At 59.9% G+C, this 17,289-nt stretch overlaps 1 protein-coding gene across 7 annotated transcripts in view; it reads left to right on the top strand.

Annotated features, from left to right (window-relative positions):
• Nucleotides 1–17,289, top strand: part of RXRA (retinoid X receptor alpha) — a 115,772-nt gene that overhangs the window by 54,931 nt on the left and 43,552 nt on the right. Inside the window, exon 1 of one of the 7 annotated variants that reach the window (XM_054500695.2) lies at nt 1,093–1,111. The exons of 5 other annotated variants lie outside the window; for them this stretch is intronic. The gene's annotated coding sequence lies outside the window, so the exon portion shown is untranslated. Of the gene's footprint in view, nt 1–1,092; nt 1,112–1,454; nt 1,474–17,289 lie in introns of those variants that run through there. One more of the 7 variants, XM_054500686.2, reaches the window with a different exon arrangement.

A 17,289-nucleotide genomic window follows, 5' to 3' on the forward strand; every position in this document is an offset into this window, starting at 1 on the left:
GGGGAGGGAAGGCTTCCTGGAGGAGGTGTCCCTGGCAGGAAGACACAGAGGGAATGACCGTGTGTGCTGTAAGGGCCAGGCCCGGGGCTGAGAGGGGCTGGTGGAGACGGTGGGGGCTGGGTGGGGCAGGACACCATTGTCTATGTGGTACCTGTGCTTCTCCCTTCTCCAGGGCCACAGGGCTCCTCTGGTAGAGAGGGAGGTGCTGGCCTTGAGGGATCTGGCCGGCAGGTAGGCAAGTGAATGACAGAGCCCCTCAGGTGGATTTGGGAGTGGGGCCCTGGTTAGGGCTTTGAAGGGGCTTCACTGCAAATTAGCCCTGACCTCCCCGGGGTGCCCAGCAGGGGTGCACTGCACCTTAGGTGCTCCGTCGTGAAGTGGCCACAAGGTGCCTTTCGTGTGTGGGGCCCACAGGATGAGTTGGATGCAGCCTCCCGGTGGGGGCTGCTCAGGTGGTGATGAAAACCGTACCTGTGGGCAGGTGAAGCCACCGCTCCCTTGGTGTAGCAGTCAGCGCGCCCTCCCCACGTCCCCTCCTCTCCCTCTGTCCCTGGACCCAGGAGTTTGGGAGAGGCCAGCGGGCAAGCTGGGCACTTTGGTCTCTGTAATGAGGACCCCCCTCACCCCCACCAAGATGCACACATGCCCTGCCAGGATGTGGGGGGCAGGGCAGCGGGCTGAGCCAAGGTGTAGCTGCTGGGAGATAAGGTTACCCACCCCCTGGGCTGGCGTCTGCCTCCCTGCCTGCTGCTGCCCCTGCCGCCGGCCGCGTGTGGGGAGGAAGGAAGAGGTTTGGGTGGTGTGTGTGTGTGTGTGTGCGCGCGCTTTTGACTGGGCTCGGAGGGCTCTGGCTGGGACCCAAGCTCCGGCCTTCAGCATCTTGGCTGGGAGGAGTGAGGCCTGGGGAGACAGTGGGGGCCAGGAGCTGGGTGCTGAGGAGACCAGAGCTGGGGGCTGGGGCGGGGCCAGGGCAGCTGGTAGGAAGTCCTGCCCTTGCAGCCGGTCCTGTGAGAAAGCCCCTGGCTGCTGTCTTGGCTTTGCTGGACTGGCAAGGTGGACCAGAGGCTGGGGACTGGACACCATGGGCCCCTGTGCACTGATGGAGCAGTAGGTGTGTGGGATTCATGGGGTGCTGGGGTGTGGATTCATGAGGGAGGGGCCTTTTGGGTTACGAATCAGCCCCTCCAGTTATCCAGGGTGGGGTGCTGAGGCCTGAGTGGGCAGTGTGAGCGTGGGCTGGTAACTGTGTAATAGCCGGCTCTCTGGAAGGCCCTGGTCTGTGGCGTTGCCGTCTCTGAGCTGGGAAGACATGTGCCTGAGAGCTGGTCCGGGGTGGCCTCTGGCTTCGGCTGGGGAGGCCCTGCCCACCTGAGAGCAGCGTTCAGCGAGTGTGGACTCTGCCCCGGTGCTGGGCGCAGCACCTGTCAAGTTCTTGGAGCGTGCCGAATGCAGGCGTAGCTTCGGACTATCTGGGTAGGACCTGGTTAGCGAGACCCTGGCTGAAGGGCCCAGAAGGGGCTGTAGTGGGACTGGAGCCACCTGGCCATGCCCCAGGGGCAGGCCCTGGGTTGCTGGGATCTCATGCTGTGGGTGACTGGGCAGATGTGGCTGTGTGTGTGCACAGAGCAGGGACAGACAGGGTGGGCCCATCTAAGCCCATGTCCTGCCAGAGGCTTCCCCGGTGTCAGCACACACAGGGGGGCTGTGAGGGGCCGAAGCCCAGGCCGCCTCACCCCAGAGGGCCGAGCAGCTGGTCAGCTGAACTTGCTCTGGGGGTTTTTGTCTCACTGGTGAGCCACGTCAGGGTGAGGCAGGATGGAGGTGGGGCTGTCTTGTGTGGCCTGAGTGGGTGTGGTGGGCTGGGAGCCTGTTGCAGGTCAGGATGTCTCCAGGGGCCAGCACCAGACCTGCTGAGGTGGGAGGTCAGTCTGTGCTGGCTCTGTGAGGGGCCCTGCAGTCTTGGACCTTGCCTGTCCCCTCTGGGGCTGAGGTCAACCCTGGGGCACGGGTGGGACGGGGACACGGACCCTCATTCCGAGTCTCATGAGACCGTACCACTTAGCTGTCAGTGAGGCTTGTTGGGCATAAATGAAGCGCATTGATGGGGTGAGGGCCAGAAGAACCCACAGGGGCTTCGCACCCCCCACTCCCCGCCCCACTCTGGGAACCAGGCCTTCAGGCAGCTGGTGAGGATCTGGGGGTCACAGCTGACCACCAGCCACAGCTGAGTTGGCAGTTAGCATGGTGGCATGGTGTGCCTCTTGGGAATAAAGCTTCGACCTGGGCTGTATGAGGATGGGTAGGTGGGCTGTGATCCTCACTCCAGGCAGAACCGTCCCATGCCCTTGTCCATAGGATGAGCTTATCCAGGTGTGGTTCCAGGCCCTGAACCAGATGAGCAGGGAGCTGGAAAGTTCAGAGGAGGGAACAAGGGATCCCGGCTAACATCCAGGAGGCCAAGGGACCGTCTGGCCTGGGTCTTGATGAAACCAGGCCTCGGGGGTTGTTTGTGTTGTTATTATGAGACTAGCATGTACCTGTGGTACAGACCCCAGCTCAACAAAAGCGTATCTTCTCCTCACTAGAGCTGGGAGTCCCGGACCCTCCACACTGTCACCCTTGGGGGGAGTCCCAGACCCTCCACACTGTCACTCAGGTGGGGAGTCCTGGACTCTCCACACTGTCACCCTGTGGGGGGAGTCCTAGACCCTCCACACTGTCACCCCCGGGGGGAGTCCTGGACCCTCCACACTGTCACCCTGGTGGGGAGTCCTGAACCTTCCTCAGTGTCACCCCGGGGACCTCCCTCATCGTCTTTGAACCCCAAACTGGGCAGACATTCATGGTTACCTGCTCCACGTGGCTAGGTCGGTGGTGCAGAGGAAAGCGAACCGTGCTGGGGTCCCCAGCGACTGAGGATGGAGTCAGGGGATATGGCAGCAGTGGAGACACCAGCAAGCTAGGGACAGCCTGAAGCTGGGGGAGACTTGGGAATTTAGTGGGTTCTGCAGAGCGTGGGCTTTTGTGGTGGGTGAGACCCAGGAGGGAAGGGACCTGCCCTGGGCCCCTCAGCTGGCGGAGCTGTGGGTGCAGGTTGAATAGCGTGTGGAACCATGCAGGGCGTGCTGGGGGGCAGGGGCCAGAGCTGGAGGAAGAGGCCGACGTGGGGCTGTACTGGGCCATCACCCGGTCAGCCTCGGGGGGAGGGTTCCTCTGGCCCTTTTCTGTCTTCCAGGAGGAAAGGAGCCCTCTGTGTCCCACCTGCCGCCTTGACGCTGGTGCCCTGGGCTTTTGTGGGCAGTGGGTTTCCCTGTGCTCAGGCACGGCAGTGCCCTCCTGTGGTTCAGGGCCAGCCTGGCCTCCAGCCCTGAGCACCGCCTGCAGAAGGGTTTTCAGACGGGTGTGAGCATGTGGGGGTGCCATCACGGGAGACTTCTGGTTCCCCTCCAGCCGTGTGTGACATCTTGGCGGCCTGTCCCCAGCACTGGTAGGGCAGGCAGGAAGCTCCTGGCCTGGGATGGGTACAGACAGGGTGTGGGCCGTGAGTCGCTGCTGCTCAGAGCTACCCGTGTGCAGCCTTCCTTGAGGCCTGGTTCCCGGGCCATGGCTTCTGCAGCCTGAGCAGGGCAGCCTGTTGTGGACAGAGCTGGTTGGGTCTCAGGCCTCCTGGGTGGGTGGGGACTTAGGACCCCCACTAGCATGCCAGGGGCTGGCAGGGCTGAAAGCTGCACATCCACACCCCCACATTCACTACCGGCCCCGGGCTTGGCCATTGGCTGATGGGCCACAAAAGGCATTCTGTGCCTTGGAAGAAAGCCCTCGTTGTGTGGTTGCAGGGAGGCTGGGAGCCATGAAGGCCCGCTTCCCCCGTGTGCTTCCTCAAGCCTCCCGAGGCGGGTTCCATCCAGAGCTCCTCAGGCCCTGCCTCACTAGTGTCCGAGGCTCTGCTCCATTCCAGCCCCTGCCTTGCCAGGCCTGGTGGCTCCCTGCTTGTTTCCTCCACTCGGGCCTCTGCGTCCCCCACGCCCCCCGCAGGACGCCCCCCAGGATCCATAACGCTGGCCTCTCCAGGGCTCCCTGCTCAGTGTGGCCCTTGCTGGGAGCAGGTGGGGATGGCACGGTGGGGATGTGAGGGCCTGGGCGAGCGGTGGTGGCCCCCGAACAATGCCTGGGCTTCTTCCAGGCCACCACTCCAGGCCAGGACAAGGACAGGCACCCTGCATCCGGTTATCCAACACTCCTGCGTGCTGGCTGGCACCATTTTGGGGCGGCTATTGCCATCGCCCCCCAGCACGCAGATGGGGAATGGGCCCAGCCAGGTCACCTGATTTGCCTACAGTGGGCAGGTGGCTGTGGTGGAGCCGGATTTGAACTTGGGGCTGCCCAACGTCCGGGCCTTGCCCTTGTCCTCTGCCCAGGCCCCTGCTGGGTGGCAGACCATCTGCTGCACCAGCTGCGGGCGTGACGGTCGTGTCTCGGATTGAGGAAATGAGGCCGGGGTCCTTGTTCTCTTTCAAGAAGCTCTTGGCTTTGGCCAATGGCAGCCGCCTGTGGTCACAGGTGTCTGGTTGAGGGTGGGGGACCGGGCGGCTCTGGGAAAGGGGAACTGGGCCGCCGGGCCAGCATGAGCACCACTTGCTCGCGACCAGCTCCAGGCTGCTTGGAAGAGACTCCAGCTCTGCTCAGCCACCTCCCTCAGGCCCCTTCCTGCCTGCTCAGCCGCCGCGCTGCATCGCCCGAGGCTGTGGGACCCTGAGCCCGCCGGCCAGCGGCCGATGGGGCCACCCCTGTGGTGGGACCTCTCACCTGCCCTCGCCATGAGGCTGCACCTCCTTGCCTCTCTGTCGGGCGGTGGCCTGGCCTGGCGGGCAGGGGACCGCAGGTGGCTGGCAGGTGAGGGCCAGGTTTGGTGGCCGCTCCGTGTGGCCTGGGTGGGTGCCTGTGTCTTGCCTATGGGGTGTGGGACTCATGGCAGGTCTGCTGGGGCTGTGGGGGAGAGGATCTGGGGACCCCGGGTGGGGAGAGGCTGGGGAGGTATGGGGGCCAGGTCTGGGACACCCTGCTCCGTGGAGCATGCCTGCGGCCTGGTCATGGCTGCTCCGTGCGTGGCCGTGCTGAGGGTGTCATGGGAGCGTTTTGATTCTCCCGGGCTGCCACTCTCAGCAACAGCAAACTGAGGCTGGCCCTGGGTCTGCCAGATCCTGCAGCTGGAGGCCAGGACCACTGGGCTCTCTGGTGTCCCCTGGGTGTCTGGGCCCGAGGGCTCCTTTCAGGCCACTTTGTTCCAGAGGAAAGACCTGGGCTCTGAGCTCTGGGCAAGGGTGGGAGCGTGGGTGGTTCTCCTCCCTCTCCTTACCTTGAGGCTCTATAGAGGACCCCTTGGGGTCTGCCCCACTCCCATTTTAAAGATGAGGAAACTGAGGCTGGGTGGTGGCAGGGACTTGTGTAGCCGGAGGGGTGCAGTGGACCTGACCCCATCTTCCTGGGCCCAGCGTTGGGACACTGTGCCAGAGAGCAGCAGGGGGCTTAAGTGGCCAGACTGGTCAGCCTCCGCCTGCCCTGGACCGCTGCTGTGGCTGCGGTGTGGGGTGGATGAGAGGGGAGACATAGGGGCAGCCCTTCTCTGCAGGGAGTGAGGGGGCTGAGTTGGAGGGTCCCCACACCCATCCGGCTGGTGGAGGCCAGAGCAAGCTGCCGGCTGCTCGGCCCTGCCCGGCCCTGGCTCACGTCCCATTTCTTTTTCATGGCAAGGACCGCTGTTAATTGTCATGCACAGAGCGCCAGGGCCCATGTGGAGGGCTTATGTGTCTTCACAGACGTCCCTAGAAGGATGCGCTCTCAGTGCCCACGGTACAGGAAGACAGGCTCAGTGCCGTGGAGTAACTTTCCCAAGACCACGGGGAGCCACAGGGAGGGACTCAAACCAGATCGGTCTGGCCAGGCTGCAAGCCTGGACCATCTCGATTTTCCAAGGCCTTTTAAAAGTCCTTTCGCAATTTGTGAATATTTAGCCCAGCCCTTCCTCAGCACTGCGTGGGCATGGATGGATGCCAGGCGAGGCTGTGCCGGACAGTCTCTGGGAGCCACTTGGTTTTGGAGCTGACACCTGAAATAGAACACAGTGCACCTGGGGACCACGCAGTCTTTGACCAGGGCCACCTGCCTCACAGAGCCCTCCGTGAGCGTTTCCCGCATTTTGCGCTGTCAGTAAGCAGCAGGCGTGCGGCGTGCCTGCCCCGCGCACTCATCCCGGCGCCAGCCCTGGCTTGCTGGTGACCATGAGCCTGTCCTGGGCGTCTCTGGACTCAGCTTCTCCCCTTTTCCCCAAGCCCCTGCCTCGCTTGGGCTGTCTGGAGTGATCGTGAAGGCCCGTTCCCAGCCTGACTCTGTGAGCCTAAGGTTTTTTGAAAGCCCCAGCCTCTTACAGCAAAGAACTCTGATTTCTGTTTCGGAGGTGACATTGGGGAGTTTGAATTCAGATCCCTTCGGCAGCTCTTCCTGGAGGGCAGGAAGCGCTTATAGGGCTCTTATCTCTGCACCCCATGGTGACCACAGAGAGGCCTCTTCAGCTCTTGGCTTTGGTTTACTCATCCTTATAGTGGGCGCAGAAAGAATTTTCCAGGTCAGCTTTCTTGATGTGACAGGAGGTTTGAATTTGTATTAAGTTACTTTTATGCAGAAAACATCCTAGGCTGTTAGACTGTGCACTTCAGTCAGGGTTGGGGGATGTCTTTGGTGTTCCCAGCTAGAAGCAGTGTGTGTGTGTGTGTGTGTGTGTGTGTGTGTGTGTGTATGTGTGTGTGTGTGTATATGTGTGTGTATGTGTGTGTGTGTGTGTGTGTATATGTGTGTGTGTGTATATGTGTGTGTGTGTGTGTGTGTGTATATGTGTGTGTGTGTATATGTGTGTGTGTGTGTATGTGTGTGTGTGTATATGTGTGTGTGTGTGTGTGTGTATATGTGTGTATGTGTGTGTGTGTGTGTGTGTGTATGTGTGTGTGTGTATATGTGTGTGTGTGTGTGTGTGTGTGTGTATATGTGTGTGTGTGTGTGTGTATATGTGTGTGTGTGTGTGTGTGTGTGTGTGTGCATTTGCGTGCACACATGTGTTGGGGTCACTACAGGCATCTGGTGCTGGGCCAGGCACTCTGAACGTCTCCCGCAGCGCATGTACTGTCTCTTCTGGGGATGACTTGGGATGTTGTTCTGCTCATGTGCAGGAGTGGGGCCCAGGGTCTATTGTATTTTTGGCTGCTGGACTTTGATTTGTGCACCTTTCCCCATGGCCTCCTGGTGATGGTCCTTTCTCCCACGGTTCCCTCTGTCTGACTGCGTATCCTCTGGGGAGTCATCTGAAGCATCAGGTTAGTATTGTGTGTGAAGCTGAGTCAAAGGCCCTGAGCAGGAGCCTCTCCTATGAGTCAGGCGCATGGAGGTTTTAGCTGGTGGAGTTGGTGGCCGCCATTCTGGGTGCATCGGGCTCTCCCCGCCCCTTTCCCTGGTCTTCCTGCATCTGGATGGGGAGGAGAGTCATCCTTTGTTGTCCTTCCTCTGCCCCCTCCTCCTCATGAGCCAGGTGACAGCCGGGTGCCCTGGGGCAGATGCTGAGGGTCTCCAGGTGTCTGGAGGCTGTGAGTTCTCTGGAGGGATGGAGCCCCCTCCCTGCTTGGCGGGGGCTGCTGCTTGACGGACGACTGGGTGTGGGTCAGAAGCCCTGGAAGACACATTTCTGGCTCCTCTCCTTCCTGCTGGATGCCCCAGAGGGCTGAGACCTGGTGACCTGCCTCCTCCAGGGTGGCCTCAGGCCTGTGTCCCCTCACCTCCCTGCCAAGCTCTGGTCCTCCAAGGAGGGGTTTGGTCTCCTGGGTCCTCCTCGGAGAGTCACGTCCGCCACCTGGCCGGTCCTGTCGTGGACGCCCTCAGCTCGCTCCCGTCCCCTGCCGCTCTGGATGGCACAGACTGCACGTTGTTGCCATTTCACGGAACCCGTTTTCCTGGATTTGTCAGGAGGGGAGAGAATGGTGGAAATGCAGTTTTGCTGGGTTCCCCACACAGTGGGCGCTGGCTTTGGTCACCCCCGGGGGGTTGCTCTTGGGATCCAGAGAAGTGGACGTTGGTGAGGCCAAGCAGGCTGGGAAGGGTGCTGGACAGGGACAGCAGAGGCCCGGCCCCAGGGGGTTAGGGGGCCAGGGCTTGGGTGCCTCTGTCCCGGGCCGGGGGCTTTGGACTTTGGCAGTATAATGAGGAGCCCTGGGACAGCAGAGGGCCAGCCCCAGAGGGCTAGGGGGGCCAGGGCTTGGGCATCTCTATCCTAGGCCTGGGGCTTTGGATTTTGGGGGTTGTAATAGGGAGCCCTGGGAAGTTCTGGTGGTGACAGAGTGGACATTCTGCTAGGTGACCAGTGGAGGGGACAGAGGTGGAGAGCGAGGTCTGGACTTGGCTACGTCTGGCTCTGCCTGTACGGAGGGGGCTGGCGGACATTCCTGCGGGAGGCACTCTGTGGATGGGGTCACCCAGAGTCTGGAGAGGGACTTCATAGCTGCCGCCGGCCTGTCCATCCCTCCTCTTCCTTCCGAGGCGCCTGGGGGCTGCCGGCTAGGCTGGGAGTTGCCGTGCATGCTAGCTGCAGCCCCGTCTCAGGTTCTTGGGGCCGGGCGCTGAGGAGCAGAGACATTGCCTGCCACCTGTTCACCCTCGCGTCTGCAGGCCAGCGGCTCGTCCCCTCCTGCTGCCACAGTACCCTGATAGGTGCCGATTGGTGGGATTGGGAGGGGACGCAGCGAGGCCTTGGGTCAGAACCTTGATGAGGATGGGAGTGGCCGTCATGGGGGCAGCAGGCCGGACCCTGAGCTTGCCTGGATTCCCCAGCAGGATTTTTCTCTCAGCCTCCTGGGTCGACATCTCCTTGGTGCAGGGTGGAGTCCGCTCCCCTCTCCCTGGGCTTAAGGGAAGGGGAGGGGGAGTCTGAAACACAGTGGGTAGAGGCCCGGGTGCCCCTAGAAGTGGCCAAGTTCAGACCTAGCCCAGGCCAAGCTAAAGCCAGCTCAGCACACCCTCCTCTCCATTGCCGTCCCCTCCACGGGTCACTTGGCAGGAGGTCCACTCTGTCGCTGCCAGAAGTTCCCAGGGCTCCCCATTACACTCCCAAAGTCCAAAGCCCCCAACCTGGGACAGTGGGTGGGGGGCCAGGCCCTACACAGCAGGCACGGCAGCCAGGAGGGAGGTTTCTGAGGCTCAGCCTGTGGGGCCTGTGGCGCCTGTGGCCACGGGGTGGTTTGTCTCACTCAGAGTGGTGACGAGCCTGACCCGGGACCTCAGCAAGTTTCTGCGGGGCAGGAGGGATGTGCTGAGGCTGAGCTTGGAAGAGGCAACTCTGGGTGCAGTTGAGCCTCTGGGCTGGTGTGGGTGAGCTCCACCGCAGCCCTGGCCCCGGGAGTGGCAAACGCAGGGAGGGCGCCCATGTCAGGGTTGTGATGGGGGAAGTCCTGCTCAGCGGGCTGACGTCCCGTTCTCGGTCTGTCTCATGGGTGAGGCCCTGTCCTCCATCTGCAGATGCCCCGCCCAGTCAGGCCCCTGCACATGACAGGCACCTGGCTCAGGTGCGTGGGTGGTGAGCCTCTTCTGTGGGGAGGATGCTGTGTGCTAGGATGGGCCTGGGCTTATGGCGCGGGTGTGGAGGGGGTTCTTGGAAAGCCGGCACCAGCTGGAGAGAGAGGGTCCCCACTGCCAGCCTTGGGTGCCGAGCAGGTGCTCTGTCCTTCAGGGGCTCCCTGCCTGGACTCTGTCCACCGTGCGGCCCCGGTGGCTGTGCCCTGCCTATTCTAAGCACTCGTGCCCCCATCTGCAAATGGTGCTGCTCAGCGGGCCGTGGGAAGACTGGGGACATCCCCCAGAGAGGCCGGCCCCATGCCAGGCCCCAGGACCTGCCCGGGGGAGCATCCTCTGCCCTGATCATTTCAGAGTCCCCGACTGAACCATCGTGTTGGCCTCTGGCATGGAGCTGGCCACGCTCCACCACAGGTGGGACCTGAGGAACTGCAGGGATGTTCCTGAGCCAGGTGGCCGTGCACATGAAGGTGGAGAGGAGAGCCGCCCTGAGGGTGGAAAGCCTGGCCGTTCCACGACAGAGCTGCTGGCAGTGGTGGCAGGGCCTCTGAGCCACCAAGAGCAACATGGCTCAAAATGAAACAAGAATCATTTCTTTTCCTGTTGAAGGGAAACTACCCCCAGGAGCCCACAGGCTGGGGGCCCCCTCGCCGCACAGGCGGGCTGTGGGGCAGGCGGGGTTTCTCCAGGAATTCCCCTGCTTCCCACTCACCCTCCTCGAAGGTCTGGCCCTGTGGTGGTGCTAGACACAGTTCAGGGGTACGGCCTGGAAGGGAGGCTGCGGTGCCCAGGAGCCCCTGCCTGGCCCTGGAGAGGTGAGCGTCCTGCCAAGCCCCCGGGCTGGTGCCAGTCCTCCAAGGTGGGCATCATTGCTGGAACTCTCAGGGCTCATGGGCGTCTGCTGTGTCCGGCCACCCTCGTGGTCGAGGGGTGGCCAAGGGGTGGACCGAGGCTTCAGAAAGCCAGGCCTCCAGGCGTTGGCCCGGCAGCTCTTGTTCCGGGCTTGGAAGCATCTCGCCTCCTTGAGCCCTGGTTCCTCCCCTGCGGGACGGGGGCTGGAGGAGTGGCTCCCCCTTGTCACCACACTTCTGTGAGCTCATGTAATGAAATGTTGGCCTGGCGTTGCACCTGCAGTAGGTGTTTGAGCTGTGGTAGCTGCGGCCTACAGCAGCTCTTCTACCACATGATGGAGTCTGTGTGTTTGCAGGGGGCTGTGACAGTCACCTGGCTTGGTGCAGTGCGCAGGGCAGGCCCCGGTGTCAGAACCTCCATTTTGCAGAGGGGGAGGGTGGGAAGGACGTCACATGCAGACGATTGGGGCTCCCAGCTTCCTGGTGGCCCCACGCCTTTGGTCATGCCCTTTCCGTGACTCCGCTTCTTTCCATGGGGACTCTGCCAGGACTGGGGCTTGACTCCCGCCCTCCCACCCTCCTAGCCTCTGCCCCGGGCAGCAGTTGGGTGGTCTGCTCACCATGCCCCGGGGGGAATGGCCGTACAGGGGCCCAGGTCAGCTTGCTGAGTGTCTCCGGCCTTGTGGCTAGAAAGCAGCTCTCAGAACTCTCTGGGGCCCCTTGGCATCTTTCTAGGTGGGTGGCCCTGAGCCCACCTCCTCCCTGTACCCCCATGGCAGGAGCTCCTTTTTGGGAATCAGTGGAGCGAGCATGGCTGGACAGGCCTGGCCCTGGAGCTGCGCGATTTCCATCATGCCACTCCTCTGGCTTCCTCCTTGGTGCTGGCTGGGCCAAGCCCTCCTGACTTCTGGGTCACTGGGATGGGTGGGTGGCTCCGTCCATGAGGCTACCTGAATTCTCGCTTACCCCAGCCATCTTTAGGCTGGGGGGATGTGGGTGCTTCCTGGTAAAATCAGATGCCCTGTAGCTCTCCTAAAAGGGCCAGCCTCAGATTTGGGGTCCCTTGTCCTGGCCCCTGGGTTCAGGACTTCATTTTGGCTATGTGGGCTGCAGCACCTTGGGGATGGGCATCCCTTGAGGTTTGTGCCAGTCGTGGGGGTGGAGGAGTAGCAGCTGCGTTGGGAACCCGTCCTTGGGCAGGCACTTCGGGACGGGGCTCTGAGTCCCACAGCCACTGGCCAGTCATTGCCAGCCCTTCAGCCCTCTAGGGACAGACCCTGCCTGCTCGTCCCTGTTAGGGGCCAGTTCTGCAGGTGGTCACTTGGCTTCTCCTTAAAAAAAAAAAACCCATCCTGCCCTGGGAAACCCTGGAATCATGGGGAAGCGGGAAATGACAGTAGGGAATTGGCATTTCCTGAGCCAGCGTCTGGGGCATCGGACCAAGTGCAGGGTGAGCCGGGCAGGGAGGGGTGCAGCCGCCTCTGCCGTCAGCCTAAAGCCATGAGCGACCTGGGCGCTCTTCTCCCTGTAGCACTGGGGCACACACAGGGTGGTGAAGGGGGCATGACACAACCAGGAGGCTGGGTCACAGAGGACCAGTGGTCTGGCGAGAGTTTGGCCTGCACTTCCCAGCTGCCTGGCCCAAGTGTGCCCCCCCATCCCCATCTGCCTCTAAGCTGTGAAGAATTTGGGAGTGGATGCTGCTCTGGGGCTGTTTTCCTCTTCTGAACCATGGCGGTTCAGGCAGCCTGGTCCCAGTTTAAGTGTGCCCCTTAGCGCCTGGGGCATCCCTGGACAGTGGCCACCAGGGGCATCTGGCAGCCCCGCCAGCCTGGTGGGTGATCACAGCAGTGGCTGCAAGACTTGGGGAAGGTGGTGTGTGCATATCTGGTTGAATTAGCTGGGCCTGGCGTGAGGCCTGTGGCCACAGCTCCCATGGTGGGCTTCTCGGGGGAGTAGGCATGGCAGGGTGGGGTTCCTGCAAAGACCCTAGCCCTCATGCCCCAGTTAGTGGGTGCCTTCACCTCTCAGCTCTCTCTGCAATGCTTCCTGGGTGCAGGTGCTGACTGCTCATGGGGAGCCCCCTCCTGACCACCCTCTTCCTCCTATGTGTGTTTCCCACTTCCCTCACTGTGGCTGGGCTGCAGCTGTACCTGCCACCGCTGGATCTAACCCCAGCACCCCTGGGCTGTATGAGTGGGCTGTGCAAGGGTGGCCATCAGCCTGGGCACCACTTCCTGTTCTTCCTTCTGCCCCTGGACAGTCCTCAACTTGCTCAGTATGGCCAAGAGGACCTAAAACACCATCCCCTTGCTATTTGTGACAAAACTTGTCAACCTCTCTGTCTGGGCTTCAACCTGTCATCTGCACAGTGGAGCAGGGCAAGGGTTTGCTCAGCTGGTAGTGATGGTTATGGTGATGGTGGTGGTGATGATGATGTAATGATGGTGTTGATGATGTTGGTGATGGTGGTGGTGATGGTGATGATGGTGGTGGTGATGGTGATGGTTGTGGTGATGTTGATGGTGGTAGTCATGGCGGTGATGATGATGTTGGTGGTGATGATGGTGATGTTAATGTTGATGGTGATCATTGTATTGATGGTAGTGTTGATGGTGGTGATGTACATGGTGGTGACGGTGGTGATGATATTAATGTTGGTGATGGTGTTGATGTTGATGGTGGTGATTATGGTGATCCTAGTGATGATGATGGTGGTGGCGGTGATGATGGTGGTGATGGTAATGGTAGTGATGTTGATGACAGTGATGTTGATGGTGTCGATGTTGATGCTGGTGATGATGGTGTTGTTAATGTTGGTGATGATGGTGATGTTAATGTTGGTGATGATGGTAGTGATGATGCTGGTGATGATGGTGATGTTAACGTTGGTGATGATGGTAGTGGTGATGGTAGTGATGGTAGTGATGATGCTGGTGATGACGGTGATGTTAATGTTGGTGATGATGGTAGTGGTGATGGTAGTGATGGTAGTGATGATGGTGGTGATGACGGTGATGTTAATGTTGGTGATGATGGTAGTGGTGATGGTAGTGATGGTAGTGATGATGGTGGTGATGATGGTGATGTTAATGTTGGTGATGATGGTAGTGGTGATGGTGGTGATAGTGATGATGCTGGTGATGATGGTGATGTTAATGTTGGTGATGATGGTAGTGGTGATGGTAGTGATGGTAGTGATGATGGTGGTGATGACGGTGATGTTAATGTTGGTGATGATGGTAGTGGTGATGGTGGTGATGGTAGTGATGATGGTGGTGATGACGGTGATGTTAATGTTGGTGATGATGGTAGTGGTGATGGTGATGATGGTAGTGGTGATGATGATGATGGTGGTGATGATGATGATGGTGATGATGATGATGGTGATCGTAGTGATGGTGGTGATGGTAATGGTAGTGATGTTGATGACAGTGATGTTGATGGTGTCGATGTTGATGCTGGTGATGATGGTGTTGTTAATGTTGGTGATGATGGTAGTGGTGATGCTGGTGATGATGGTGATGTTAATGTTGGTGATGATGGTGATGTTAATGTTGGTGATGATGGTAGTGATGATGCTGGTGATGATGGTGATGTTAATGTTGGTGATGATGGTAGTGGTGATGGTGGTGATGGTAGTGATGATGGTGGTGATGACGGTGATGTTAATGGTGATGATGGTAGTGGTGATGGTGATGATGGTAGTGGTGATGATGATGATGGTGGTGATGATGATGATGATGGTGATGATGATGATGGTGATCGTAGTTATGGTGGTGATGGTAATGGTAGTGATGTTGATGACAGTGATGTTGATGGTGTCGATGTTGATGCTGGTGATGATGGTGTTGTTAATGTTGGTGATGATGGTAGTGGTGATGCTGGTGATGATGGTGATGTTAATGTTGGTGATGATGGTGATGTTAATGTTGGTGATGATGGTAGTGATGATGCTGGTGATGATGGTGATGTTAATGTTGGTGATGATGGTAGTGGTGATGGTGGTGATGGTAGTGATGATGCTGGTGATGATGGTGATGTTAATGTTGGTGATGATGGTAGTGGTGATGATGATGGTGGTGATGATGATGATGGTGATCGTAGTGATGGTGGTGATGGTAATGGTAGTGATGTTGATGACAGTGATGTTGATGGTGTCGATGTTAATGTTGGTGATGATGGTAGTGATGGTAGTGATGGTAGTGATGATGGTGGTGATGATGGTGATGGTGATTGTAGTAATGGTGGTGGTGGTAATTGTGATGTTGATGACAGTGATGTTGATGGTGATGATGACGATGGTGTTGACGTTGATCCCGGTGATGATGGTGATGTTAATGTTCATGATGGTAATGATGGTGGTGATGATGGTGGTGATGATGCTGATGATGGTGATGTTAATGATGGTGATGGTGATCATAGTGATGGTGGTGGTGATGGTGATGACGGCGATGTTGATGGCAGTGACAGTGCAGATATGTCATTGCACGCTCGCTGGATGCCTTCACAGGCATTGCTTTAAGCTGAGTTTTATAATCAAGAGTGGTTTTCCTGCCAAGGCCCTTTGGGCCTTGATGGAGCCTGTCTCCATGAGGGGCCATTGCCTGTGCCCTGGGAGTTTGAGGTCAGTCAAGACTGAAGGGTGTTAGGTTGGTGTCTTCTGACTGAGACTTGGAGAAGGTCAAGGTGTGTGGGTTACTCTTCCTCGTTCTCATGCCCTGGCAGCTCGTGGAGGTCTCTGGGGGAGGGCCCTGGCAGGGTCTTATAGGTCTGGGTTGCAGATCTGCCCCTGCCTTTGGATCCGTCTCCCCTGCGGACTGAGCTGCCTGGCCAGCTGCACTTGCATGCTACCTGCCTCAGGGGCCAGAGCCTGACCTACCTGGCCTGGCTGGGCTCTGTCCTGAGGCTGGGATGCCGTGGGCTCTCAGGGAAGCATCCGTCCCCTCAGTCCTGGCAGGAGCCTGTCTGTGCTGGCTCTGCAACCCTGGTCACTCCCAACTCCCACATGTCCATGGGGCTGGCAGGACTGTGGCTTTGTGTCTGGTGCAGACCCAGATCTCTGTCCCTCCCTTGGTGGAGTCCCGCCTGGCCTCACCGTGGCTTCCTGTGTCCACTGCTGCTTCCTTCTCAACCCTTCCCTCCTGGCCCACTGGCCAGCCAGGGGGGGCTGATCATGGAAGGTCCCGTCTCACTGGGCCTTTAGGGCATCTCTGTGTGTGTCACGGAAGGTTGGCTAGGGCAGGACTAGGGGGCAGGACTAGGGAGCAGGCCGGTCAGGGGTCTGTGTGGGGCTGTCAGTCCTTAGGGCCACTTCCTGGGGGTCTTGTGAGCAGGTGCAGGCTGCAGTGAAGGAGATGGACACCTTGGTGTGCCAGGCCCCATCCTCCTTTCTCCTCCAGAGTCTGGGTGGTTCTGGGGGCACCCCTGGCTCAGAGCAGGGGCCTGAGTGTCCAGGTTCCTGCAGGTGGGTGACTTCATAGGCCTGGCCGAGATGGGGGGCTGGACCTCCCCATGGGGCCCCTTGGCATTGCCTTCAGGGAGCTCCGTCATCAGACCCTGCTTTGGGGCCCTCAGGCTCCTGTGGAGGCAGGCCTGGGTCTCCTAACTACTCAGGAGGGCCAATCTGGCCTGTCCTCAGATGGGGCTGAGATTTGGGGCCAGGGTGTTGGTTGGGGAAAGGGCAGGGTAACCTCAGAAGAGCTGAAATTCCAGCCTGGGCCACCTGAGCTGTAAGCTGACACCTGGCCTGGAGGCCGCTAGCGGGCCATGCTCCTGGGGCTGGAGGTGACAGGCCCGAGTCTTTGCCTGCCCCTGCAGGGAGGCGGGAAACAGACGCGCAGCAGGTATGGAGAGCCCACCCCGCCGAGGGCCCATAGGGCCCGTCTTCAACAACCTCTGCTGTTGGCATGCCCATTTTACAGAAGGGGAAACTGAGGCTCATCTAGGTTAAGGGGTTGCCTAGGGTCTCTCCATCAGGGAGTGGTGGGTCTTGTGGGCCCAAGGGTGAGCAGAAGCCCATTCTCACCATGGCCGGCACCTCCTATGTTGGGCATGGCTGCCCGCCCCACCCTGGTTCCTCAGGGCCCCTCACCCTCTGGGGCTTGCGGACACTTCCTTCCTCTTCCTCCTACACTAACCACCTTCAGCTTCCCCCAAACCTTGACGCGCCGTGGTCCCTGCCACGTCCTCATCCCTGTCCCCGCCAGCGCTGCCCTTCTCCTTCCCCTGGGAGGCCAGGGGAAGCAGTACTTCCGGAGGTGGGGGCTGGAGGTGGGCGATCCAGGAAGCTCTGAGGGCCTGCTAGCTGCTTGCAATGGGGTTTCAGTTCCGGAGGGGGGGTCCCCAGGCAGGTGGCGCAGGGTTGCAGGGATGTTGCGGGGACCGGGAGCAGGCAGGCTCAGGACCAGCTCTCATCTGGGTGCTGGTTTACCCAGTGGACTTCCTCACCGCAGGCCGAGCTCCTCCCTCTTCCCGGGCACCCTGCCCTTCCTTTGCACCATCCTGGATTCCCCACCATGGAGCCCACGGGACCCTACCCCATGCTTCCCAATTTGGAACGCTGTCCTTCCCTCCGCTGGGCTTCCTGGGGCCCCAGATTGGATGGTCTGGGTGTCCTCTGTTGTTCATCTAGACAGGTGACCTGATCCATCGGCCCCAGCCTGTGGCCTGCTCAGACCCTGCTGTGATTGGCCCTACAGATTCCAAAGGGATGTGGGGACTTTGAGTTCCCCTCTCCAAGAGCAGGGGGTTCCCTGGCTGCCCAGGAGGGGGCTGGAGTCCTGAGGGCTTGCCCCCGCCCCAACCGCAGTCAGACTGGCATTTCCTGCCA

The sequence above is a fragment of the Pongo pygmaeus genome, chromosome 13 (assembly GCF_028885625.2).
Source record: "Pongo pygmaeus isolate AG05252 chromosome 13, NHGRI_mPonPyg2-v2.0_pri, whole genome shotgun sequence".
NCBI lineage: Eukaryota > Metazoa > Chordata > Mammalia > Primates > Hominidae > Pongo > Pongo pygmaeus.